The sequence below is a fragment of the Aotus nancymaae genome, unplaced genomic scaffold, assembly GCF_030222135.1.
Source record: "Aotus nancymaae isolate 86718 unplaced genomic scaffold, 86718_ANA_hifiasm-v0.15.2.pri h1tg000019l, whole genome shotgun sequence".
Taxonomy (NCBI): Eukaryota; Metazoa; Chordata; class Mammalia; order Primates; family Aotidae; genus Aotus; species Aotus nancymaae.
Window position 1 is genome coordinate 6,137,271 of NW_026988431.1, and position 27,788 is coordinate 6,165,058.

Genomic DNA, 27,788 nt, shown 5'->3' on the forward strand with positions numbered 1-27,788 from the left:
GGGCTCCAGAGTCCACACTGTGTTGCCATTTATTTATTTCCTTATTTCCTACCCTGCTCTATGATTGAAATGTTCATGTTCTTTTATATAATTATAGTTTAAGCTCAGGGGTCCCTGTGCAGGATGTGCAGGTTTGTTGCATAGGTAAACATGTGCCACAGTGGTTTCCTGCACAGATCATGCCATCACCTAGGTATTAGCCCCAGCATCCCTTAGCTATTCTTCCTGATGCTCTCCTTGCTCCCAACCCACCTCTGACAGGCCCAAGTATGTATTGTTCCCCCACCATGTGTCCATGTGTTCTCATCATTCAGCTCCCACTTACAAGCGAGAACATGTGGTGTTTGGTTTTCTGTTCCTACATTAGTTTGCTGAGAATAATGGCTTCCAACTCTATCCATGTCCCCGCAAAAGACATGATCTCATTCCTTTATATGACTGCATAGTATTCCATGGTATATATGTACCACATTTTCTTTATCCAGTCTATCACTGATGGGCATTTAGGTTAATTCTATGTCTTTGCTATTGTGAATAGTGCTGCAATGAGCATATGCATCCATATATCTTTATAACAGAGTGATTTATATTTCTTTGGGTATATACCCAGTAATGGGATTGCTGGGTCAAATGGTATTTCTGCCTCTATGTCTCTGAGGAATCACCACACTGTCTTCCACAATGGTTGAACTAATTTACACTCCTACCAATGGTGTAAAAGAGTTTCTTTTTCTCTGCAACCTTGCCAGCATCTTTTGTTTTTTAGCATTGTAATAGCAGACATTGTAAATGGTGTGAGATGGTATCTCATTGTGGTTTTGATTTGCATTTCTCTAATAATCAGTGATGTTGAGCTTTCTTTCATGTTTTTTCGGCTGCATGTATGTCATCTTTTGAGAAGTGTCTGTTCATGTTCTTCACCCACTTTTTAATGGGGTTGTTTTTTTTTTCTTATTAATTTGTTTAAATTCCTTATAGATTCTGGATATTAGACTTTTGTCAAATGGATAAATTGTAAAAATTTCCTCCCATGCTGTAGGCTGTCTGTTCATTTTGATGACAGTTTATTTTGCTATGCAGAAGCTTTTTAGTTTAATTAGATCCCATTTGTCAGTTTTCGCTTTTGTTGCAATTGCTTTTAGCATTTTTGTCATTAAATTTTTGCCCATGCCTACGTCTTGAATGATATTACCTAGATTTTCTTCTAGGGATTTTATAGTTTTGGGTTTTACATTTAAGTCTTTAATCCATCTTAATTTTTGTATAAGGTAAAAGGAAGGGGTCCAGTTTCAATTTTCTGCATATGGCTAGCCAGTTATCCCAGCATCATTTATTAAATAAGGAATCCTTTCCTCATTGCTTGTTTTTATGAGATTTGTCAAAGATCAGATGGTTATAGGTGTGCAGTCTTATTTCTGAGTTCTCTATTCTGTTCCATTGGTCTATGTGCCTGTTCTTATACCAGTACCTGCTGTTTTGGTTATTGTAGCCTGTAGTATAGTTTGAATTTGAGTGGCATGATGCCTCCAGCTTCCTTCTTTTTGCCTAGGATTGTCCTGGCTATTTGGGCTTTTTTTATTGTTGTTCCTTATGAACTTAAAACTTTTCTAATTCTATGAAGCATGCCAATGGGAGTTGAATGGGAATGGCATTGTATCTATAAATTACTTTGGGCAGTTTGGCCACTTTAATGATAATGATTCTTCCTATCCATGAGCATAAATTGTTTTTCATTTGCTTGTGATTTCTGTGATTCCTTTGAGCAGTGGTTTGTAGTTCTGTTTGAAGAGATCCTTCACTTCACTTGTATTCTCTTTGTAGTGACTGTGAATGGGAGTTCATTCATGATTTGGCCCTCTGTTTGCCTGTTGTTGGTATGCAGGAATGCTAGTAACTTTTGCACGTTACTTTTGTATCCTGAGACTGCTGTAGTTGTTTATCAGCTTAAGAAGGTTTTGGGCTGAGACAACAGGGTTTTCTAGATATAGGATAATGTCTTCTGTATACAAAGATAATTTGACTTCTCTTCTTATTTGAATATGCTTTATATTTTTCTGTCACCTGATTGTCCTGGCCAGAACTTCCAATACTATGTTGAACAGGAGTGATGAGAAAGGGCATCCTTGTCTTGTGCCAGTTTTCAAAGGGGATGCTTCCAGTTTTTGCCCATTCAATATGATATTGGCTATGGGTTTGTCATATATGTCTCTTATTATTTTGAGGAATGTTCCTTCAATACCTAGTTTATTAAGAGTTTTTAACATGAAGGAATGTTGAATTTTATCAAAGGCCTTTTCTGCATCTATTGAGATAATCATGTGGTTTTTGTCTTTAGTTCTGTTTATGTGATGAATTACATTTATTGATTTATGTATGTTGACCCAACCTTGCATCCTGGGGATAAAGCCAACTTGATTATGGTGGTTAAACTTTTTGATATGCTGCTGGATTTGGTTTGCCAGTATTTTATTGAGTATTTTTGCATCAATGTTTGTCAACAATATTGGCCTGAGTTTTCTTTTTTTGTTCTATCTCTGCCAGATTTTGGCATCAGTATCATGTTGCCTCACAGAATGAGTTAGGGAGGATTCCATCCTTTTCCATTTTTAAAAATAATAGTTTCAATAGAAATGGTACCAGTTCTTTGTATCTCTGGTAAAATTCAGCTGTGAATCTGGTCCTAGGCTTTTTGGTTGGTAGGCTATTTATTTCTGCCTCAATTTCAGAACTCACTATTGATCTAGTCAGGGATTCAGTTTCTTCTTGGTTCAGTCTTGGGAGGGTGTATGTACCCAGGAATTCATCCATTTCTTCTAGATTTTCTAGTTTATGTGCATAAGGGTTTTTACAGTCATCTCTGATGGTTGGTTGTATTTCTGTGGGGTCAGTCATGATATCCCCTTTATCATTTCTGATAGTGTTTATTTGATTCTTCTCTCTTTTTCTCTTTATTAGTCTAGCTAGAGGTCTATCTATTTTATTACTTTTTTCAAAAAATCAGCTCTTGGATTTGTTGATTTTTTTGAAAAATTTTTTATGTCTATCTATCTTCTTGATTTCAGCTCTGATCTTAGTTATTTCTTGTCTTCTGCTAGATTTGGGGTTATTTTTGCCTTGATTCTCTAATTTTTTTAGATTTATTGTTAGGTTGTTAATTTTAGATCTTTCTAGCTTTTTGATGTGGGCATTTAGTTCTATCAATTTCCCTATTAAACTGCCTTAGCTGCATCCCAGAGATCCTGGTATGTTGTCTCTTTGTTTTCATTAGTTTCAAAGAACTTCTTGATTTCTGCCTTAATTTCACTGTTTACCCAAGAGTCATCAGGAGCAAGTTGTTCGTTTTCCATTAGTTGTGTGGTTTTGAGTGAATTTCCTAGTCTTGAGTTCTAATTTCATTGCTCTGTGGCCTGAGAGACTGTTAGTTATGATTTCAGTCTTTTTGCATTTGCTGAGGAGTGTTTCACTTCTGATTATGTGATCAATTTTAGAGTAAGTGTCATGTGGTGATGAGAAGAATGTATAGTCTGTTGTTTTTGGATGGAGAGTTCTGTAGATAACTATCATGTCCACTTGATGCAGAGGTGAGTTTACGTACTCAATAGCTTTGTTAATTTTCTGTCTCAGTGATCTGTCTAGTATTGTCAGTGAAGTGTTAAGGTCTTCCAATATTATTGTGTGGAAGTCTAAGTTTCTTTGAAAGTCTCTAAGAACTTGCTTTATGAATCTGAGTGTTCCTGGTATTGCATGCATATATATTAAGGAGAGTTAATTCTACTTGTTGAATTGAGCACTTTACTGTTATGTAATGCCCTTCTTTGTCTTTTTTGACCTTTGTTGGCTTTAAGTCTGTTTTGTCAGAAACTAGGATTGCAACCCAACAGAGTTTCACTCTCTGCCCAGACTGGAGTGCAGTGGCGCAATCTGGGCTCTCCACAGCCTCCACCTCCCAGACTCAAGCAATTCTCTTGCCTCAGCCTCCTGAGTAGCTGGGATTACAGACACGCACCACTACTGCCTGGCTAATTTTTGTACTTTTAGTAGAGTCAGGGTTTCACAATGTTGGCCAGGCTGGTCTCTAACTCCTGACCTCAATGATCCACCCACTTTGGCCTCCCAAAGTACTGGGATTATAGGTGTGAGCCACTGCACCCAGCCACAACCTGTACTTTTTTCTGTTTTCCATTTGCTTGGTAATTTTTCCTCCATCTCTTTATTTTGATGCTATGTGTGTCTTTGCATGTGAGATGGATCTCTTGCAGACAGCATACTGATAAATTTTGGATCTTTATCCAGCTTGCCATTCTGTCTTTTAATTGGGGCATTTATCCCATTTTCATTTAAGGTTAGTATTGTCATGTGTGAATCTGATCCTGTCATCATGTTGCCAGCTGGTTACTTTGCAGACTTGTTTATATGGTTCCTTCATAGTGTCACTGGTCTATGTACTTCATGGTATTTTTATAGTGGCTGGTAACAGTTTTTTCTTTCCTTATTTAGTGCTTCCTTCAAAATCTCTTGCAAGGCAGGCCTGGTGGTGATGAATTCCTTCAGCAATTGCTTGTCTGAAAAGGATTTCATTTCTCCTTCACTTATGAAGCTTAGTTTGACTGGATATGAAATTCTGGGTTAGAAATTCTTTTCTTTTAGAATATTAAGTATTGGTTCTCAATCTCTTTTGGCTTGTAGGGGTTCTGCTGAGAGGTCCGCTGTTAGTCTGATGGGTTTCCTTTTATAGGTGACCTGGTCTTTTTCTCTGGCTGCCCTTAACATTTTTTCTTTCATTTCAACCTTGGAGAATCTGATGATTATGTGTCTTGGGATTGATCGTCTCATGGAATATTTTACAGGGTGATATGTTTTGGCTCTGTGTCCCCTCCCAAATCTCATCTCAAATTTTAATACCCAAATGTCCAGGGAGGGACATGTAATCAAGGGAAGGAAGTAGTTGGATCATGGGAGTAGTTTCCTCCATGCTGTTCTCAGGACAGTCCTTCTGAGATCTACTAATTTTATAAATGTTTGACCATTTCTCCTTCACATGTTTTCTTTCCTTCTTCCTTGTGAAGAAGTTACCTATTTCCCTTTCTGCCATGATTGTAAGTTTCCTGAGGTCTTCCCAGTCATGTGGAACTGTGAGTAAATTAAACCTTTTTCCTTTATAAATTACCTAGTCTCAGATAAATTTCTTTATAGCAGTGTAAAAATTGACTAATGAAGTTAATTGGCACTGGGAGTGGGATATTGCTATAAAGATACAGAAAATGTGGAATTGACTTTGGAACTGGGTAACAGGCAGAGGTTGGAACAATTTGGAGAGCTCAAAAGAGTATGGGAAGATGTGGAAAAGTTTGGAACTTCCTAGAGACTTGTTGAATGGTTTTGACCAAAATGCTGATAATGATATGTACAATGAAGTCCAGGCTGAGGTGGACTGATGGAGATAAGGAACTTCTTGGGAACTAGAGCAAAGGTAACTTTTGCTATGCTTTAGCAAAGAAACTGGTGGCATTTTGCTTCTGCCCTAGTGGAACTTTGAATTTGAGAGAGGTGATTTGAAATTGGACTTTGTGTTTAAAAGGGAAGCAGAGCATAAAAGTTTGAAAACTTTGCAGCCTAATGATGTGATAGAAAAGAAAAAAGCTATTTTCTAGGGAGAAATTCAAGCCAGCTGCAGAAATTTGTCTAAATAACAAGGATCCAATGTTAATCATCAAGGCAATGAGAAAAATGTCTTCAGGATGAGATCTTGTCAGCATTCTCCTCATCAGAGGCCCAGAGGGCTAGGAGTAAAAAATGTTTTTGTAAGCCGGACCCAGGGACTTGGTGCCCTGCAGCCCAGACACTCCAGCTCCAAAAGGAGCCAAGGTAGAGCTTGGGCCATTACTTCAGAGGATGCAAGCCCCAAGCCTTGGCAGCTTCCATGTGGTGTTGGGCCTGAAGATGCATGGAAGTCAAGAATTGAGGTTTGGGAACCTCCACCTAGATTTCAGAGGATGTGTAGAAATGCCTGAATGTTCAGGCAGAAATCTTCAAGGGTGGAGCCCTCATGAAGAACCTCTGCTAGGGCAGTGTGGAAGGGAAGTGTGAGGTTGGAGCTCACACCCAGAGTATCCACTGGGGCATTGCCCAATGGAGCTGTGAGAAGAGGGCCACTGTCCTCCCAACCTCAGAATAGTAGATCCACTGAGAGCTTGCACTGTGTGCCTGGAAAAGCCACAGACATTCAATGTCTGTGAAGGAGCTTCCCAGGGCCATAAGAGCCTACCCCTTGCATCAGTGTGCCCTGGATGTGAGACAGGGAGTCAAAGGAGGTCATTTCAGAGCTTTAAGATTTAATGACTGCCCTGCTAGATTTTAGACTTGCATGGAACCTGTAGCCCCTTTGTTTGGGACAATTTCTCCCATTTGGAACGGAAGCATTTATCCCATGACTGTACTCCCATTGTAACTTGGAAGTAACTAACTTGTTTTTGATTTTACAGGCTCCCAGGCAGAAGAAACTTGCCTTATCTCAGATGAGACTTTGGACTACGTACTTTTGCATTAATGCTGAAATGAGTTAAGACTTTGGGGGAACGCTGGGAAGGTATGATTGGTTTTGAAATATGAAAAGACGTGAGATTTGGGATGGGCTGGTGTGGAATGATATGGTTTGTCTCTGATGTTCTGGTCAACCAAAATGGTGATGACTGACATAAAAATCACATCTCCAGTTGTTCTGTGGGAAAGCCTTATCAAATGATCACTTCAGTTAAGTAGTCATTCTTCCTCCTCCTCCCTAGTCTAATCACATCCAAGTACAAATAAAAAGTAGAGATTGCACGTAGGAATAAATACCATCTAGCTTTAAAATGCCCCTCCATGTATTCTCAATACTAAATAGCCATTTCCTGATTGGGCAGGTGCTATATATGCTAAGGCTCTTCTTGAAACTGGAAGGAGGACACCAGTTTGATGACTGTTCAAAGAGCTTTACATCTGAATTATTATCCCCAGGTACCTACTACTGTCCTCTCCATATTCCTATTTTACAGTTTTGGGGATGAAGCCTCCACACAGTGAAAGGCTCTCTGAGTCTTTGTCCCAGTCATCGACATCACCATGGTTTTAACTCCCATTTCCTCCTAAATTTTTAGCTAATCTTTGAATTACATTAACTTTCTCCATGGAGCAGTAGACATCAAAAAGTGGGAAAAATTTCTAAAATATCCCCTTTAGTTACTCTACATAATTATTCTCTTCAATAGAGAGTTTGATACTTAATTACTTCTTTTTAGAAAAATCTCTTTCAGTGCTTGGGATCCAAGGAGAGTGTTCTGATTTTTTATGCTGAAGGGAAAGGAACATACAATTCTGAGAGATGTACTTCAGACACAATACTGGAGGTGGTTTCTCCCAGTTGATTTGAATATATACATAGTGTTCCTGACTGCTATAGGAAGGAAAAAAAACAAGACTATATTTCTTTTCCTTTTTAAATATCTGTAGACTTTTTATTGTGTCTCCCCTTTGGTGAAAGTGCAAGCCCAGTAGCTATCTCAAGGAGGCCAATGGATACCATGAATCAGTCTCAGCCAGGCGGTTAGCACAGCAGGCAACACCTGTGAAATCCACACACCTCAATTATTTTCAAATCAATTTTTGTTTTTGTTTTTCTAATACATAGCCAATGTAAAAGGTGCCATTTCTGACAACCTGCATTTTTTTTTTTAAGAAGGCTGGGTTTTGGGAGGGAGGTAAAGAGTGATGTTTGCATATAGTTGTTGAGATGATCTTATTTTGCTTCCAAGAAAATCAGTGAACTATATATCTACAGATGGAAGCAACTTTGCTTCAGAGTTCACCATAAATTCCCTGCAAAGAGAGCCCAGGACAATACATGAAGCATGTGAAGAAAGAAAAATCATGAGTAAAATGTAATAACATGACAGTAAATATATCAATGTGGCTATACCACAGTTATAAAGGTTACTTGTGTGATGATGTGAAGAATTTTAAGAAGGAATCTGCTCTTAGATGATGAAAGGGAATCAGAAGATTTGAGACAAGTTATTTAACTTCCTTTTTCCTGTTTCCTTCTATGTCAAATACAGGTAACAATAACTTCCCATTAACTTCTTAGGCTATTTAAAATTTGCTGTGCTTTGAAAATTGCATAATGCGTTACCACAAAGTATCATCATTCTATTTACATTATAGAAACTACAGAAATCAGCTTAACCAAGTTTTACATTTCGTATAAATTTATACAAGATTAATGCAAGCCATTTTTGTTATTTAAAAAAATTACCATAATGAGCATGATTTGGTTGAAAGAGTAATGATCTTGGAGTTAGAATACCTAGGACTAATACCTAGGTTTATTAGTCCCTCCATTTCTTAGCTGCCTCACTCTTGAAAATACTTCCGCATCTCGGAGGTTCAGGTTGTTCCTGTCAAAGTGGAAGTAAATAAATGCATGGTCTGCCAACCTCATTGAAATACTGTGCATGAGGGGCATCCACGGGGAGCCTTCTGAAAAGGAGCAAGCCTCACAGGAGTGTAAGGCTCTTTCATTATTACCTCTATGTTGAGAACATGAATTACTTGTGAGTTTAGGAAATTCTACTAAAAAGACAACCAAAGTACCAAAATCTCTAAGCACTCTTCCATGAACTCTCTCCTTATACCATTATGTTTTCACTGACAATAGAGGGAAATATTAAATAAATCTGATAAGATATTATTCTCAGAAGATATGGTAACACATATTTGCTGACTCTCCATTCCCTTCTCTACTAGCTCCTGCTAATGGATATTCCAGGAGCCTTCCCTCTGGTACTTTGAAGGGGGTTCCTACATGGGCTCATCTTCAGTCTGCTTTTTTCCCAACTACTCTCCTGTTTCTCACCCTCACACCTCCTGGGAGCCACTGCTTCTTCTGTTGAGTACCATAGCCCCCACAGCCACAATTCTGGGCAGTACTCTGCTGAGTTTCAATGTTCTGCTGCCGTTTGCACACTAGACCTTAGAAACCCAAAGTTGCAGAATACTCTGCTGTGAATTGGAGTGATAGGATTGAGTCTCCCATCTTAGATGTTACACAAAGAGAACAAGTTGGAGAAAACTCTGTCTTACAGAGTTTTAATGACATGGATTTTTTACTATTATTTATTTATTTTGAGACAAAGTGTTCCATTGCCCAGCCTGGAATACAGTGGCACAATCTTGGCTTACTGCAGCCTCCACCTACCTTGCTCAAGTGATCTTCCCAGCTCAGTCTCACGAGTCTTGACATGGATTTTTAAAAATTACTAGCTTTGGCCGGGCGTGGTGGCTCATGCCTGTAATCCCAGCACTTTGGGAGGCCGAGGTGGGCAGATCACAAGGTCAAGAGATCAAGACCTTGTGATCTGGCCAACATGGTGAAACCCCATCTCTACTAAAAATACAAAAATTAGCTGGGAGTGGTGGCACGCACCAGTAGTCCCAGCTACTCAGGAGGCTGAGGCAGGAGAATTGCTTGAACCTGGGAGGCAGATGTGGTGGTGAGCCAAGATCCCGCCATTGCACTCCAGCCTGGTGCCTGGCGACAGAGTGAGACTCTTAAAAAAAAAAAAAAAAAAAAAAATTACTAGTTTCACACTGAGACACAGCTAAACTAAAGACACAACACTGGACTCTGGATGATCTTCCCCAGAAAATCAAATCACATGGATCTTTCCCAGGGCCACTAAATAAAAATCTGGACTCACCAAAGAGGTCAGGACAGCCTGAGGAAAACTAAGTCCACGCTTCAAGTTCCTTATTTTTATGTCTAAGGCTTCATTCCTTCTCTTTCATTTCTTTAAAGCAAAGTCTTGTATTTTCCTCTCCATTTTACATGTTTTGTAGAGATAGAACTAAATCTCCACCTGTTCGAGTAAACAAAACATGACAGACGACCAAAAGTGTGAAAGCCAAAACCATATGAAAAACTGCCTCAAAAAATGAGCAGCCCATTTGGAGGGAAAATATGTGGGTTGCTAGTGGGAGTTTCTCACTCTTCAGTTTTTTACATAGGCTTTTGAAAAGGGGAAAAAGTTAAGAGGTGAAGTGGGGAGATCTAGCTAAGATTTCTTTAAAACTTTTTAAAAGTCAGATTGCTATTAATCTGTGGAAATATCACTTGCAAATATTAAAAATCCCCTCAAAAATAACCTCCAAGTCAATCTTGTCGGAAAACATGATATGCAAGAGCAAATCAGTCACATACAAGGATAGATGGATGACCCCTGTGACGTGGAGGGTGACAAGGAAGGAAAGGATGAAGATATTGATCAGAAAGAGAAAGAGGAAATGTTTGGATTCTTGTTTCTCTTTACTACAGCAATAGTAACAACTGTGTTGGCGAGTTTGAAGTACCTATTGAGAATTTTGAGATCATTATTCCTTGGTGGCAGTCTTAACAGGCCCATTCTTTTAGTTTTTGTTGTTTGTTTGTTGAGATGGAGGCTTACAGTGTTGCCTGGCCTGAAGTGCAGTGGCGGGATCTCGGCTCACTGCAACCTCCACCTTCCAGGTTCAAGCAATTCTCCTGCCTTAGCTTCCCGAGTAGCTGGGGTTGCAGGCACCTGCCACCACGCTTAGCTATTTTTTTTGTATTTTTTAGTAGAGACGGGCTTTCACTACGTTGGCCAGCATGATCTCGAACTCCTGATATCATGATCCACCTGCCTCAGCCTCCCAAAGTGCTGGGATTACAGGCGCGAGCTACAGTGCCCAGCTAATAGGCCCTTTCTTACACAAGATACTGAAAACCATTGCCATCATAAATACAATTTTGCTATTATCTTTGATGACTAATGTAAAACAGAACTGAACCCATTTTAAGGTGTATCAAGAGAACAAATTCTTATATGGCATTTTAAATTGGTTTTGTTCCAAATTTTGCCAAGTTTATCAATGCATGCACTTATTCACCAGAGGGAATGATGAACTCTATAGTGCAGAATTGGATCCAAAACCCACTGGATTTCTTCAGCACCCTCCAAAGAGTTTTACAGCATAATTTACAGCACTCCAAGCTGCCCTTGGCTCATTTGTCAGAAATGATGGACTGCAACCTCAGTTTTGCTTTGCTTTGTTGGTTTTCTTTTTTGTTTTTTTCCTGAGATAGGATCTCGCTCTGTCACCCAGGCTGGAGTGCAGTGGGATGATCATGGCTCTCTACAGCCTTGACCCCTGGGCTCAGGTGATGCTCCCACTTCAGCCTCCTATCTAGAACTACAGGTGCACACCACCATGCCTGGCTAACTTTTTGTATTTTTTGTAAAGACAGGATTTTGCCATGTTGCCCAGGCTGGTTGCAGACTCCTGGACCCAAACAATCTGTCTGCCTTAGCCTCCCAAAGTGCTGGGATTACAGGCATAAGCCATTGCGCCCAGCTGTGTTGTTGGCTTTCTGAAATGGAACCATAATTACGATTGATGACTTGTGTGCACTATGCTGTTAAAGGTGACATTTTTAGATAAGAACAAAACATTCCAGAGGAAAATAGTTACCAAGAATGCTTTCTTTCTTACTTTTTTTTTAATTAAGAAAGAAGTTGGCCGGGCACAGTGGCTCATGCCTGTAATCCCAGCACTTTGGGAGGCCGAGGCAGGTGGATCACCTGAGGTCGGGAGTTTGAGATCAGTCTGACCAACATGGAGAAACCCCATCTCTACTAAAAATGAAAAATTAGCCAAGCATGGTGGCACATGCCTGTAATTTGGGAAACTGAGGCAGGAGAAAAAACTTGGAAAACTGAGGCAGGAGAATCGCTTGAACCCAGGAGGTGGAGGTTGCAGTGAGCCAAGATTGCACCATTGCACTCCAGCCTGGGCAACAAGAGTGAAACTCTGTCTCAAAAAAAAAAAAAAAAAGAAAAAGGAAAAGGCAAAGGAAAAGAAAAAGAAAAAGAAATCAACAACTTCTAAGGTATAATGGCAAAGTAGAACCATTTGGCTTTTGTTTCTTTTACTCAGTATCTGCAGGGTATTGGTTTCAGGAACCATCTTCCTCCATGGATACCAAAATCCACAGATGCTCAAGTCCTTTCTATAAAATGGCATAGTATGTGCATATAACCCACACATATCATTCTGTATACTTTATATAATCTCTAGATTACTTAGAATATCAAATGCAACATAAATGCTATGTAAATATTAATACTTGGCATATTGTATTGGTTATTTGTATTATTAATTTTTTATTGTTGTTTTTTTAAATATTTTGATCTGCAGTTGGTTGAATTCATAAGTGCAGACCCCATGGATATGAAGGGTCAACTGTACATATAATTTGCTTCATGAAAAAGAGACTACAACTAATGGAATTGAAAAAAATATTTATATAAGAAATTATTCTTAAAATGATGGAAGACCTAAATTAAGGGACAAGAAATTTCAGAACATTTAATATTTTAAAAAAGGAAGTGAGGGAGGGAGAGACATAGACTGCTGAAGTCACTTTTTTTTTGGGGGGGGGACAAGGTCTTGTTCTGTCATCCAGGCTAGAGTGCAGTGGCATGCTCATGGCTCACTATAGCCTCAGCTTCCTGAACTCAAGCAATCCTCCCAACTCAGCCTCCCTAGTAGCTGAGACTACAAGTGCATGCCACCACACCTGGCTAATTTTTGTATTTTTTGTAGAGATGTGATTTCACCATGTTGTCCAGACTGGTCTTGAATTCCTGGGCTTAAGCAGTCTGCCCACCTTGGCCTCCCAAAGTGCTGAGATTACAGGTGTAAGCCACCATGCCTGCTCTTGAAGTCACTTATGTTTTTAAAAGTTCATAAATGCATGCATAAAAAAAAGTAATGGAATATAAGAGAAAAAAATAAAACTGCCTTCGGAATTCTTCATTACAATGTTGTCATTCAAAATTAGCAGCAAGAGACAGAATTTCTCCAATGTGCAAAAACAATTTGATGACAAAATTCAGACAACAAAGAGTTGAATTAAATTAACAAAATTAGGAAAATAAAAACTATGAAGACTTGGTCATAATTTTGAATACAGTAAAAGAAGGATAAACCTCATATGGGAATAGATATTATAAAACAATAAAAAAGTTGTAAGCTTTAGCAATGAAAAACAAAAATATAATTAGCTAAAATAAGAAAGCAAAAAAGAAAATAGAGGTACAAGAAGTATAAAACAAGTATTTTATATCACAGAGTTAAATGATACTCTAATTTAATAAAATCAAGAAATTGATGTATATATTATTAAAGTATAAGGTAAGAATATAAGCCTACTATAAAGTATAAATCAATAGTAGATCTGAAAATGACAAGATAACTGATAAAAATAGAGAGGTGGTAAGGTTAGAGAGGTAAGAGGAATATAAGTGCATGAATTCACTCATCATTCATAGTGGAGTGAAAAATAAATGTTCAAAATAATAAATCAGGAAACAAATTTTAAGTAGATTATATTAATTTACAAAGTAATCTGTATTCATTAGGCTAATGTTGGCACCTAAAGCAAATAAGCTTTCAAATTTCAGTGGCTTAATATAATAGTTGTTTCTTATTCATGTAACAGTAGAAGGTGGGTATTCTGGGTTGGTGAATGGCTTTCCTTCAGGTTCCTTCCATTCTGTGACTCTGCTAGTCCTAAATTGATCTTCTTCTGCATCCTGCCAGCAGAAGGAGAAAGAACATGAGAAAAAGGCACACTCTATCTTGAAAGTTTTAGCTGGTAAGCGTCATTCATCACTTCCATTCATAATCCATTGGCAAGAGCTAGTCATCTGGCTGCATCTAGACACAAAAAGGGTGAGGGAATGGGGCAGAAAATAGGCCTTCCTGGCCAGCCACATCTAAGAAATAATTAAGGAGAAAAGGAAAGCATGAATTTCATTGGAGAGTTAACTAACTCCATGATACCTGCATACACTGAAAGTGTCAAAAAATGCTAGTTTTTATAAAATCAAAAAAATGCTAGTTTTTATAAAATCAATGTTGGAGATGCTGCCAAAAAAAAAAAGATAGTCACTATTAATTACTAAATGTGATAGCATTAAAAAAAAAAACTGCAGCAAGTTTGGCAATAAATTTGGCAATTCCTAGCCACTGCTAGGAATTTATTCCACAAATACACGTGAGTGAAGTATGCAAAAGTGTACTGTGAAGATGTTTATTGCAGCATTTCTTTTTTGATAGGCAAACACTAAAAACAATTTTAATGCCTAACTCTATTGGAAGTGGTTAAATTTGGAGAGGGAAGAAGAGAGAGAGAGAGACAGAGAGAGAAAGATAGGGAGAGGATTAGAGGGTACCTTGTATATAGCAGACAATAAATATTTCATAAAGTAATAAATATATCTAAATATTTTAGAAAGAATACATAGGACTCTCTTCATTTTAAACTCTTCTGTTTAATCTCTTACCAATTACACATGATACTTTTTATTAGGTTGAAAGTTTGAAGGTGATCAAATATCACCTTATTTATCATAAATTATACCAACTGATGATCCAGGGATATTATTTTAAGGACTTGCTGGATTATTTCTGAGAAATTAAAAGCTTTGTGTTCTTTATGGATTGTGCTTAAAATACTAAAGCATCTTTCACTGTATTGACAGGATACCTCCAGGAGCTGAGCTTACTTTAATCTAACTAAATGCATGAACTCCCATCTGGCTGGAAGGAGCGAAGGATGTCATATGGATAGCTTTCTCAATTCTACAGGTAACTGATAGGAAAAGATTTTTTTTCAGTTGGTGGAGTCATCTGCTGGGATGATGAAAAAGATTCTGCCTTAAATCGAGTGTCCCAAAAGCAGAACCTGAGATGAGGATTTGTGTGCAAGTGATTTATTGGTGAAGGATTTCCAGGGGAAAACCTAGCAGGGAATGGGGAAAGCAGGACAGGGAAGGGGCAGAATCTAGGCAGGAGTATGAAGTCCTGAGGAAGGTGGCTTCAGGCTGATCAGGCTGGAGGTGGTGTATAAGGTAATGTGGTGTATAAGGTAAGCCTCAGAGTTGCACCTATCCAAGACACGAGAAGTGGATTTTCACATACTCACACCCATCAGTCATTGGTTAAGGAGGGAAAGGGAGGGAAACCTCTGGACCTCCCTTGGTGAAGACAAAGAAAGCTAAAAGAGCTCCTGGCCAACATGGTGAAACCCCTTCTCTACTAAAAATACAAAAATTAGCTGGGTGTGGTGGTGTGTGCCTGTAATCTCAGCTACTCGGGAGGCTGAGGCAGGAGAATTGTTTGAACACAGGAGGCAGAGGATGCAGTGAGCCGGGATCGCGCCACTGCACTCCAGCCTGGCGCCTGGCGACGGAGCGAGACTCTGTCTCAAAAAAAAAAGAAAGCTAAAAGAGCACCCCCACCCCCACCAAAAGACCTGAAGATGCTAAAACTCACAAACACTTCTCTCCACAGTACTCCAAAACAAACATTAAAAAGAATCTAAGAGATCTAGGAGGAGTACCGACATTATCTACTACAAATTTAATCTTAAGAAAATGGAAATTAAGAGTCATGTTTTTATGAGAATTTGTGTATGATAAAAATAGTATTTCAAATGAGTGGAGGAAAGGATAAATTGTCAAAATAGCCAAGAAATAGTGGACCAATTTGGAAAGAAAATTTGTTAACATTTCCTGACTCACACCATTTGCAAAAATAAATTTCATATGCCTTAAAGATTTAGATGTTTAAAAATAAATTCAAAAACTATAGAAAAATTTTATCAAAGAATATTTGTATGACCTTAGAGTAAGTAAACCTTTGTAAAGGTAAGCCTTTTTTCTTGATCCTGCGAACAAAAAATTTAAAAAGAAATTAAAATGACTGCACAGCTGAAGGGGCATAAGCAAAATTAATTGACAAATAATTGAATTACTTATTTACCACAGGTATTAAAAGTGGAATGATTCAGAAAGACACAAGGCAAAACTTTTTGAAGCCTATCCTCTGCAAGGTAGCTGGAGCAAAAGCCTTAACAGTGTTATCTTCCATAGTGCCTGACACCTAACTTTTCTCCTATGATATACATTCGGAATCATAGAATAACACATTGAGATGGGACCCCAAACAGTGTGTAATCTAAGCACCTCTTTGCAAGAGGAAGACACTGAAGCCCAGAGAAGAAGTGATGATGACCCCAGCCCACATCCTTGATATTGGGAGAACATGAGCTTGACATCACTGGGTTTTTGTTTTTGCTCATGGACTTTTGTAGACATCAAGAAAGTCCAGGAGCCACTCTTGTCCTTCTGCTCACTGGTTCAGATGGGACACCAGTCAAGAGATATATTATGCTTTTGGATGATATATTGGGTATAGTGTATACTGCTCAGGAGACTAAAATCTCAGAAATAACCTCTGAAGAACTTACCTATGTAACCAAAAACCCCCCAAAACTATTGATATAAAAAGTAAATAAATAAAACTAACAAAATGTGGGAAAAATATATAGGCTTTTGGTCAAATATCATAAGGTCATGCCAGGAATCAAAGTATAATTTATGTGGACTTCAGGCATTGAGTTAAATTAAAGAAACAAAATGTGATGGTAACTTTATTAACATGTTACGTATCTGCACTTTCACTAACTGTATCTCACTGATAAAACAAGGGACTTGCTTTATGAGCTGTAATTACCCCTAAGACACACTTGGAATTCAAGAGTAGGAGAATGTCTCTTTGTAGAACTCAGAATGAATCCAAACTCTCACATAGTTCTGTTTTCCAGAGGCCCCCCCACCGAGCCTGGACTCCACTCCTAAGTGCTTTATGATTCATTTGGCCATAGGCCTCCTTTCCATATGGACAAGAGCACGGGGCATTTCCTTTCCTGTCCTACTTCATATCCTCTCTACAATTGTGGAATCACATCTTTCATAAAAAGCAGGTGAGAAGTCATAACTGCACTGGGTCAGAATGAGCTGTGTATCATAGTGGTGGTTTAACAAGAAACCACATCAGTGGGAACCTTTGGTCTATTTTTTGCCTCAACCAGCAGAGTGGAGGAGAAAGGAGCCAACCTGGTACCACTGGTACCTGCGCACCCCACCCAGACAGTGGCATTTATTGAAGACTTTCTAATTTCTTCTTTTCTCTCCATTCCTACCTTGATAACACTGGTTTTGTTTTTCCTTTCCCTTCTTCTACATATGTTTACTGACCAACTACTGCATGCCAGGCGCGATGAGAGACACTGCAAATTTAAAAGTGAATAGGACACCATTTGTGCCTCAAAGGGGCTTCCAGTTTTGAGCATTCTACAGAATCAAACACTGTCAGGCACAAGCCCCAGTCCTGGAAAAAAATCACTAGCACCATTTACCTTTGTTGACATTATGGTATAATCCCAATGGTCTGCCACTGCTTAGAGTTAATGGCAAAATTCCCCTATGAGCTCTGACCTCTTTCAGATACAGTTAGCACAAGTGTCAGTCACACAGCATTTAACACACGATATCAAAAAGGCAAAGATTTAAATGCTTCTTTCTGGGTTCAGAGCTCTGCAGTTCACCTTTTTCTGATTTTCTGATCCTCAGCATTCTAGCTCCCTTTGCTTTTCTCTTCTCCATCTACACTTACCTGAGACTGGACCACCTTGTTCCACTTTAACAAGACCTGTATAATCTTTCTCTCCCTTCAAAGGAAGTCCAATTTTTGACCCTTCCCACGAAGATTGTCTTAATAGACCTTCCCATTTTATTGTAAATATCATTATACTCTGGCTAGCTATGAGACCTTCATCAATTCTGTTGAAAATACAGGAAGCTCTACTCATTGGTGCTCAGGGTGAAGTCTTACTTCTTATGCTATTGGTGCCACATAGGTTAACACCTAGTAAAGACACCACTTTTCCTAGCTTCGTCACTGATCTTTGCCTCTGTTATTCCTCATATTCTACCACCATTGTTTTTGTTGTTATTGTGGCTGCCCACTGGTCTTTGCTTTGATTCCTCAAAATTCCTCCCCCAAAATTAATAATGCATATGGACACCCCCAGCAGCAGCAATGGTGGCGAAGAGCTGAGTATTTACTCCATGAGCACTATGCTAAATGTTTGACTTGCGTTATCTCACTCAGTCTTCACAAGTACCCGCTATGGACAGCTTTTCTAAGCACTGCAGATAATTGTCTTAGTTTGGGTTCCCCCAAAGCAGCCCCCGATATATAAGGATCTGGGTGTATGTAGTTTATTTAAAAAGTGGTCCCAGGAAATAGAGTGATAAAGTAATGAACTCAGATAGGGAAGGTAGGAAAGCCATAAAGATGCCTTAATGGGTGAGAAACCATTGCAAATAACTGGGGTTCAATTCCTTCTGAGAAACTGTAGAATGCACCTCAGAATTATTCTGCTGAGAAGCAAAGAATCTGGAATAGTTATTTACCAATTCCCATCCTTCACTGATAGAAGATCACCCCTGGGGATTTAACTCTTCAGAGAACTTCCAGAAGGTTGAGCACTCTTTTGTGGCAAGAAAACACCTGCAGGCAGAAGCCAAAAGAAGCATTGTTATATACAGGAACTGTCTGTAGCCTGATTTCTCAGTGGGCCAAGGAGATATGGGCAGTTCATTGATGGCATCTGCTATAGTAACATGGAAGAGAAATAAGGAGAGGAGAAAAAGATGGGAAGAAATAAAATGTAGTCTCATCATCACTAGGCTTACAAGAATATACATATAACCCAAAGGAATTTGAAATTCATTAATGTGAGAACTGTTCATTGAGTACTTACTGTGTTACACACACAGTTTCCCAAACTAGGGGCATAGGAGTGAGTAAAACACCATTGGCCTCATCATGTTTTTATACTCTAGAACAATAAAGTGCTAAATAAATGGTGCCATGTATTCTCTTTGCCCTTCTTAATAGCTCATTGATCTGGTTTATGGATAGGATAGAGGCCTCGACTTTGGACTTTGAACCCACTTTGCCTAGTATTATATTCAAAAGCGACATCTCAGATTTGAGAAAAACTTCCACCTAGTTTGTAGCTGTCAAGTAGAGCACACAGCAGCCTGTCAAGCTGCTTCTTGCTGTCATTTACAGATTTCCAGGTACTTCATCACGGAGATTAAATATGGAGTGATTTGGTATATGCCACACATTTGTGTCTGCCACTTCTTTTTTAGACTTCTTACTGAAGTCTATGGTGCCTCTAGTCAGCATTTTCTCTAGCATTACCAGCATGTTCTTCTCAACCCATAAGTGTTAGACCAAGATTCTCAAATTGATTTTCTGAGGGTGACACCCACTAATCCTGCCTTGTCACTCTTAGGTATTTTGGTTATCTGTCACACAGACTCTTAGCACCCAACAGATCTCATAGAAGACACCCACTCTACCTTTTTCATATCTACCCGTGGTCTGGCCACAGGAGGAGAGGGATTGGGTAGCATCGGAAGTGGGCAGTGGCTTCAGCTTGACAGAGAAGGGCAGGCTTACAAGGGAGAAATGGCTTATATCCATGTACACTGTTGACTGCTCTCTGGACCATTGCAGTAGCTTCTTACTGGTCTCCTTGTCTCCTCTCTGGGCTCCTTCAGAATACATCTGAAGTCCTCCCTGGATAGGCCCTACATGGTTCTATGTGAACAGCCCTCCACCGCCCCTCAATTTCTCTGATCTCATCTTGCACTAATGTTTCTACTTCTCATTTTGCTCTAGCCACTCCCCCATCAAAACAACTACGTTACTGCCTCAAGGACTTTGCACTTTCTGGTCCTTCCATCTGGAATGCTCTTCCCCAGACATCTACATGGTCCACTCATTCCTTTCTTCATCCAGGTCTCTGTCCACATATCATCTCATCAGAGAAGTCTTCCTTGATCCCCCGGTGATATAGAGCGTCTCCCTTCCACTCCAAAACTCTGTAACCCCCATACTCTGTTCTGTGTCCCACTATAGCAATATCACACCTTGCTTTTTTTTTCTTTCTTTGTTGTTGTTTTCTCCGCATTAGAATGTGTGCACCAGGCACTTTGTCAATTTTGTTTATATTACCAGCACCCAGAACAAGGCTCACCATATGTGACCATCAGTAATTACGTGTTAATGAATAAGAAGAGGGATTTAATGAGTATACATGTTTAAAATAGACAGCTGGGCTGGGTGCGGTGGCTCACACCTGTAATCCCAGCACTTTGGGAGGCCAAGGCGGGTGGATCACGTGGTCAAGAGATCTAGACCATCCTGGTCAACATAGTGAAACCCCGTCTCTACTAAAAATACAAAAAATTAGCTGGGCATGGTGGCTCGTGCCTGTAATCCCAGCTACTCAGGAGGCTGAGGCAGGAGAATTGCCTGAACCCAGGAGGCGGAGGTTGCGGTGAGCCGAGATCGCGCCATTGCACTCCAACCTGGGTAACAAGAGCGAAACTCCGTCTCAAAAAAAAAAAAAAAAAAAAAGAAAAAAGAAAAGAATAAATAAAATCAGTTTTAATAGCAATAAGCACTAGTAATGATAGTAATTTATTCTTATTAAAATTTCATTTTAATATTAGCTAATTTAATAACAAATGATAATTTGTTTGGATGCTAGGACACACCCAACTTCCTCTTGTTATTAACATGGAGCTTACATGATAAAACAAGCCGTCAAATGCCCTATTGTAGAGCTCTATGATCTCAATAATTTGGGGTGGCAGGCCTCTGTACAGAACGCAAACTAGTATCATTCCAGAAGAGACAAACTTGATTTGGGTTCCCTTAGCTGAGGGTTGTTCCAAGTTAGCAACCTTGTAGGGAAATGCCTCCTTTGGACCCATGCTGGGGCAGCCTCACACTCCCAGAAAGATTTTCATCAGGTCTTACTCCCTTGGCACAGGCTGTTATATATGTTATGGGCCTGGAGTCCCCTCTGTTTAAACTGTGTCCTATAGACTGATGCTTCACAGCACAGGAAAGAAGTGCTTCCTTATTCCCATTTATAACCGGTAAGTAAAGGTTCCACCCAGCTCCCTCCGAGTTGAAAATAGCCACCTACACGGCAGACAGAAAACTAGACTAGGTCCTGGGAGGTACTCTTCCAACCAATTTGTTGATAATTAATAAATGTTATTATTTAACATATATGGGGCTTTATAATTTAGGGTGTCTTTTCATGAATGAAAACATATTTGCTTGTTATTTAGTTTTCACAATCATATGATGTAAATAGAGCCCAATTTGGGGTGGCAGAGAATAAGAGTCAAAGGTACCTTAAATATCATATAGTCAATGCTGTTTCAATAATTAAACTTGTACTCAAAAATCTATACTTGGGGCCAGGTGCGGTGGCATCCCTGTAATTCCAGCACTTTGGGAGGCGAGGAGGGAGGATTTCTTGAGATCAGGAGTTCAAGACAGCCTGGGCAGTATAATGAGATCCCATCTCTATACTTTTTTAAAAAAGAAAATAAAAATCTGCATGTGGATGGGATGCCATGGAACCACTATTAATAACAAAAGAAAAGAAGAATATGTCATTCATTCAAATATAGATTTTTAAAAGTAGTTATACCCAAATCAGAAGAAAACATAGTTTGATTTTATTGGTGTCTAAGTGTGCAGCCACACATCTTTTACTTCTAATTCATATACTCTGATATTAATTACTAGTAAGATGCTGATTTTTAACAAACTTAATGGAGCCAGGTGTGGTGGCCCATGCCTGCAATCCCCATACTTTTGTAGGCTAAGGGAGGAGGTCAGTTGAGGCCTGGCACTCAAGACCAGCCTAGGCAACACAGTGAGACCCCATCTCTAAAAAAAAAAAAAAAATTAGCTGGGCATGGTGGCACACGCCTATAGCCCTAGATACTCTAGATACTCTGCAGGCTGAGGTGGGAGGATTGCTTGAGCTGAGAGTTAGGATATTGTGAGCCATGATTGTACCACTGCACTCCAGCTTCGGGGACAGAGCAAGACCCTTTCTCAAAAAAACGCAAAACAACAACAACAGCAACACAAACTTAATGGCACAATAGTTTTTCACTTCTTTTTAGTTTTTTTTCTCCCTCCAAAAGTAATTCATCTTTGTTGTTGAAAATGTGTAAAATACAGAAAAGTAAAAAGAAGCATTAAAAAAAATCATGCAATGCATTTTACTGTCAATGCTCGTCTATTTCTTTTCAGGTTTTTTTTTTTTTTTCAATTGAGATACATCAATTCTAACTCGAAATTTTCACAACTAATGGTGACTCTCACCTTCAGTTCATTTTGTGAAAGAACATTTTCTTTCACAGAATCTAGTAGAATTGCAACTTTAAAGCTCACAATACTCCCATCCAAAGAACAACAGATAATATGTTGTGGATACTTCAGTCTCAGTTCAAACACCTTGTCTTGATACTAAATCTCATTTGTCTATGGAATTATTCAGTCAGTAAATACATATTAAATACTAGGTACTATCTGGTACTGAGAATATAGAATTCTTAAAATCAGATGAAAATCATTGAGCTAATGTTAAAATGGAAGATAGTAATAAACAAAATAAATAAGCAATATATATATATATATATATATATATATATATATATAGCATATTAGTTGTAAGTGCTAACCACAAAGCCAAGGCATATTTTAGAAACATCCTGAAGCTTGCACTCCAAAGGCAGCCATAGCTATATTTGTTTACACATTTTTACTTTTAAATTTGTGATTTCATTTCCTGTAAGTAATTCTGTGCAGTGGTTAATACTAAGTGTCAATTTGACTGGATTGAAGGATGCCTAGCTGGTAAAGTATTGTTTCTAGGTGTGTCTGCGAGGGTGTGGCCAGAAAAGATGAACATTTGAGTTGCTGGATTGCGAGAGGAAGACCCACCATCAGTGCAGGTGGGCATCATCCAATCAGCTGCAGCTGGGCTAGAACAAAGCAGGCAGAAGAAGGTGGGATAAGTTGGCTTGCTGAGTCTTCTGGCTTTCATTTTTCTCCCATGCTGAATACTTCCTTATTTGGAACATCAGACTCCAGGTTCTTCGGTCTTTGGACTTTTGGAACTACACCTGCGGTTTGCCGGGGGATCTCAGGCCTTCAGCCACAGACAGAAGGCTGCATTGTTGGCTTTCTACTTTTAAGGCTTTTGGACCGAGTCACTACTGGCTTCCTCCCTCTTCAGTTTGCAGATGACCTATCATGGGACTTCACCTTGTGATCGTGTGAGTCAGTTCTTCTTAATAAACTCCCATATATATATATATATATATATATATATATATATATATTCTATTAGTTCAGTCCCCCTCTGGAGAACCCTGACTAATACACTCTGCAATCCTTCCATACGTGTGATTCCATCGAGCTTAGAGTTTTTTAGCAGTGAAGAATAAAAGTTGATATTTGCTTTATTGGTTCATTTGGAATCTGAACACCCTTACTTCTTTGTAGATTGAGAGTAGTGTTGTGCTTTCAGGTTTACTTTGTCCAGTAAGAATTATAGTTTTATCAGTAAAGAAGTATAGTTTTTGAGCCAGAACAAGTCAACAAGTTGAGTCTCAAACTGTCCTTTAATTTCAAAAAGGTCTTGATCTATGGAATCTGCTCAATATGAAACTTTAGCATTGTTTTACAATGTAGCTTTATGGCTACATTAAAATAAATTGCAACTTCAAACTCTTCCATATATTTTACAAAATGCAGGCCTTGAAAGGCACATCCCCTAAAAAATCCATAAACAAAATTATTTCTTCCATCATGTTCACAGCACATCTTTTTAAAGCATATGTCTTTGCAAAGCATAGCACATATCTATGACAAAGCATATGTATGTATCTTTGGTTTATATAAAGATAAAGTAGATTTTTGAATCAGAGACACTTTTGGTGAATGATACAATAAAAGAAAGGTTCTCTATTTCTGTCATCTTTTGGGTTTGGCTGAACTGTTGAAACTTTGTTACAAGACAGTAAAAATTTACCACAAACACATTAAGACCTGGTAACTGAGCAATTTTCAAATTGATACTTCCCCAGGACATTTACTACTGTGAATGGCTACAAAATTAGCACATGAATACTTTAGCTTTTCTGTACAAGCAATAATCAGTTAGGAAATGCAATTAAAGAAAATGTTCTCTTTACAATAGCACCAAATGAGACATCATAACTCTCAATAATCATTTAAATATTCCCTGTAGGCATCACACTGCCTGACTTCAAACTATACTACAGGGCTATGGTAACCAAAACAGCATGGTACTGGTATAAGAATAGACACGTAGACCAATGGAACAGAATAGAGAACCCAGAAATAAAACTGTACACCTATAACTATCTGATCTTTGACAAACCTGAAAAATACAAGCAATGAGGAAAAGATTTCCTATTTAATAAATAATGCTGGGAGAACTGGCTAGCCATATGCAGAAAATTGAAACTGGACCCCTTCCTTATACCATATATAAACATCAACTCAAGATGGATTAAAGACTTAAATGTAAAACCCAAAACTATGAAAACCCTAGAAGAAAATCTAGACAATACATTCTGGACATAGGTACGGACAAAGATTTCATGATGAAGATACTAAAAGCAAATGCAACAAAAGCAAAAATTGACAAATGGGATCTTTGTAAACTAAAGAGCTTCTGCACAGCTAAAGAAACTATCTAAACAGAGTAAACAGACAACTACAGTATAGGAGAAAATTTTTGCAAACTTTGTATCTGACAAAGGTCTAATATCCAACATCTGTAAGGAACTTAAACAAATTTACACACACACAAAAACAAATAAACCCATTTAAAAGTGGGCAAAGGACATGAACAGACACTTCTCAAAAGAAAACATCTGTGCAGCCAACAATCACATGAAAAAAAAGTTCAACATCACTGATTATTAGAGAAATACAAATCAAAAACACAATGAGATATCATCTTACAGCCATCAGAGTGGCTATAATTATATATTCAAAAATCAAAAAACAACAGATGCTGGCAAGGTTGTGGAGAAAAAGCAACACTTTTACACTGTTGGTGGGAGTGTAAATTAGTTAAATCATTGTGGAAGACCATGTGGCAATTCCTCAAAGACCTAGAGACAGAAATATCATTCAACACAGAAATCTCATTACTGGGTATATACCCAGAAGAATATAAATCGTTCTATTATAAAGACACATGCACACATACTTTTTTTGCAGCACTATTCACAATAGCAAAGACATGGAATCAACCTAAATGCCCAATAATGGTAGACTGGATAACGAAAATGTGGTACATAAACACAATGGAATACTATGCAGCCATAAAAAGGAATGAGATCATGTCCTTTAAAGGGACATGGACGGAGCTGGAGGCCACTATCCTTAGCACATGTTCTATACTACATGTTCTCACTCATAAGTGGAAACCAAATGATGAGAACACATGGACACATAGAGGGGAACAATGCACATTGGGGCCTACCACAGGGCAGAGGGTGTAGGGAGGGAAAGAATCAAGAAAAATAACTAATCCATACTAGGCCTAATATATGAGTGATTAAATAATCTGTACAACAAATCTCCATGATACATTTACCCATGTAACAAACCTGCACATCCTGCACATGTACCCCTGAACTTAAAAGTTTTCTAAAAATTTAAAAAAGAAAATAAAATGTACCCAATCTCTATAAACAAACTCTAAAAATCTATGGAGAGACACAACAGAAGACTTAAATAAATGAAAATGGCACCCTAGTTTTGGATAGTGTAGTACACTATATTTTCCAAAATGGCCATAATAATATTTCCTATCTCCCATGATCTTCTTTCAATGATGCCTTAAAACTCCTTTCATTGTGAAGTAAGGTCTTTGTTCCTCTGCCTTAAATCTGGGTGTACTTGTAACTATGGGAAAATTGACATTATGTGTTTTCAGAGCCAAGGTCACAAAAGGCAATGCAGCTTTTATCTGGTTCTCTTGGTATGCTTGTTCTTGAAACCCAGCCACCATGTTGTGAGGAAGTCCAAACAACCTGTGGAGAGGCCCACTTCACTTTTACTGACAGGCAAATTTCAGGATAGTATTGATTTCTCAATGTTGCTACTCTATTTCTCTGTTTCTCTCTGTCTCGCTCTATCTCTGTCTCTGTCTCCGTCTCTCTCTCACTCTCTTTCTCTCTCTTCTCCTTCCAATCTGTTCTACTTAATTGCAAATTTCCACATTTTTTTTACATAGAAACTCTGTCTTCTATAAAATCAATGGAAAGTGTTAATTAGCTGTCACTCATCTTCTATCATACTTGGCTCTTCTGCTTAGCATTTTTGTTTTGTTTTAGTTTGTTTTTTCTTCCCCTTCCAACTTGCTGACTCTCTATTTTGTTGACTCTTTCCCTTTAAAAAAGGCCTGCATGTAAAGTCAGCTCACACTTTGCTCACTCCAAATATTGTTGTTACTGATTTCTGTACTTCTGGTCTTGGCTTGCTCCAAAGACCAGGAGAAAAATAATCTATGTAATATCTTGTTCTTTTCCTCACTTCTCTCTCAAACCAAAAAAGAAACAAAGATAAAACAGATACCAATGCAACTCTTACCTGACATAACAACCCTTCAAAGAATCAGCACAATTTAAAAGTTTAAAATCATTCCTTTCATGGAAGCTCTTACAGGTTGAGATTGTGCTCAAAATAAAAGAAACAACCTAAAGATTAATGCAAAATATGTTTTGAAGGAAGAGAGAAAAAGAAGGAGAAACAAGAAGAGGAGGAAGAGAAGGAAGGAAACAGGGGAAACAGGAAGAGGAGAACTAAGAGGCAAGAGGAAAAACAAGGACTATTACGACTACTATTCTATGGTCAGTGACATCTTTACTATCTTTAGATTTTTTTCTCTCTTTTGGAGTAGATTAATGCATAATTTTTGCTGTACTGACTCATTTGGATTATACCTGGTTTTCACTCTGGCTTCCCCTAGGTCCACCTGCATGTTCATACCAACCATTATCTAGACATGCTGGAAATCTCCTGTTGCGTGTTTCAGGGGCATCTCAAGATTAGTATGTCCAACAGAATATAATACTGATCTTGCCACAGAACCTGCTCTATGCATCTTATCAATTACATTTCATGGAATGAACATCCCATCCAGTTGTTCACATGAGAAACTCAGGGGCCATGCTTGGGTGCTTGTCTTCCCTACTCCTGCCTCTGTTTCAACTGGCCTAACATCAAGTCCTGTTAGCAGCTTAATGGAAAGGTAATTCCAGGAAATACCAGTTAGAAAGTGGAGAAGTAAATCAGAAAATTGAATGGAATAAACCCAATACACGATTCAGGAGGCCAAAAATGGTGTGGTGTATAATTGAGCTAGTTGTCACTGTGGGCACCTGCAGCTTAATAGCTCTAGGGAAACTGAGACCCAGTGTAGACTATAAGCCTCAGTGTAATCCCATCTGGTGGACAGGGCAGCCAAGGTATTTATGTATCAGCTCCCTTCAGGCATTGGTTGTAGACTGATCCAGGCATGCGAATTCTCTGGCATTTCAGCCTGTTTTTGTGAGCATATACCAGAAGCTGGCTGTCAGAGTAAGCCCTTGGGCAAAGAGTGGAAAATGCTGGTAATCAGAGATGAGACTGTAGGCACTACAATAATAAGGCTCCAGGGAAGATGAGGGGCGTGGAAACCAACAGCATTGCCACAACAGTGTTCAGAAAAGATCCAGAAAAGATCCAAAAAAGTTCAGTAATAAGAGTAGCTTATGTTTATTGGGGATCAGAAGGGATTTTGCCGTTTCCCACTTAATCCTCTAATACATTCCTACTAGGTCACTTGCAGGAATTATTATTCCTATCTTACAAAAGAAAAAACTGGACTCAGAGGTTAAGTA

The 27,788-nt window shown here is 38.6% G+C and overlaps 2 long non-coding RNA genes across 2 annotated transcripts in view; both read left to right on the forward strand.

Moving 5' to 3' along the window:
• The window catches only part of LOC105705616 (uncharacterized), a 226,775-nt gene extending 220,221 nt beyond the window's left edge, over positions 1 to 6,554 (forward strand). Inside the window, exon 6 of the long non-coding RNA XR_001104710.2 lies at positions 6,483 to 6,554. This is a non-coding gene — a long non-coding RNA (uncharacterized LOC105705616). The remainder of the gene's footprint in view (positions 1 to 6,482) is intronic.
• A 10,182-nt stretch (positions 6,555 to 16,736) lies between these two features.
• Positions 16,737 to 27,788, forward strand: part of LOC105705649 (uncharacterized) — a 61,280-nt gene continuing 50,228 nt past the window's right edge. The window contains exons 1-3 of the long non-coding RNA XR_001104720.2: positions 16,737 to 16,885; positions 22,947 to 23,138; positions 26,634 to 26,756. This is a non-coding gene — a long non-coding RNA (uncharacterized LOC105705649). The remainder of the gene's footprint in view (positions 16,886 to 22,946; positions 23,139 to 26,633; positions 26,757 to 27,788) is intronic.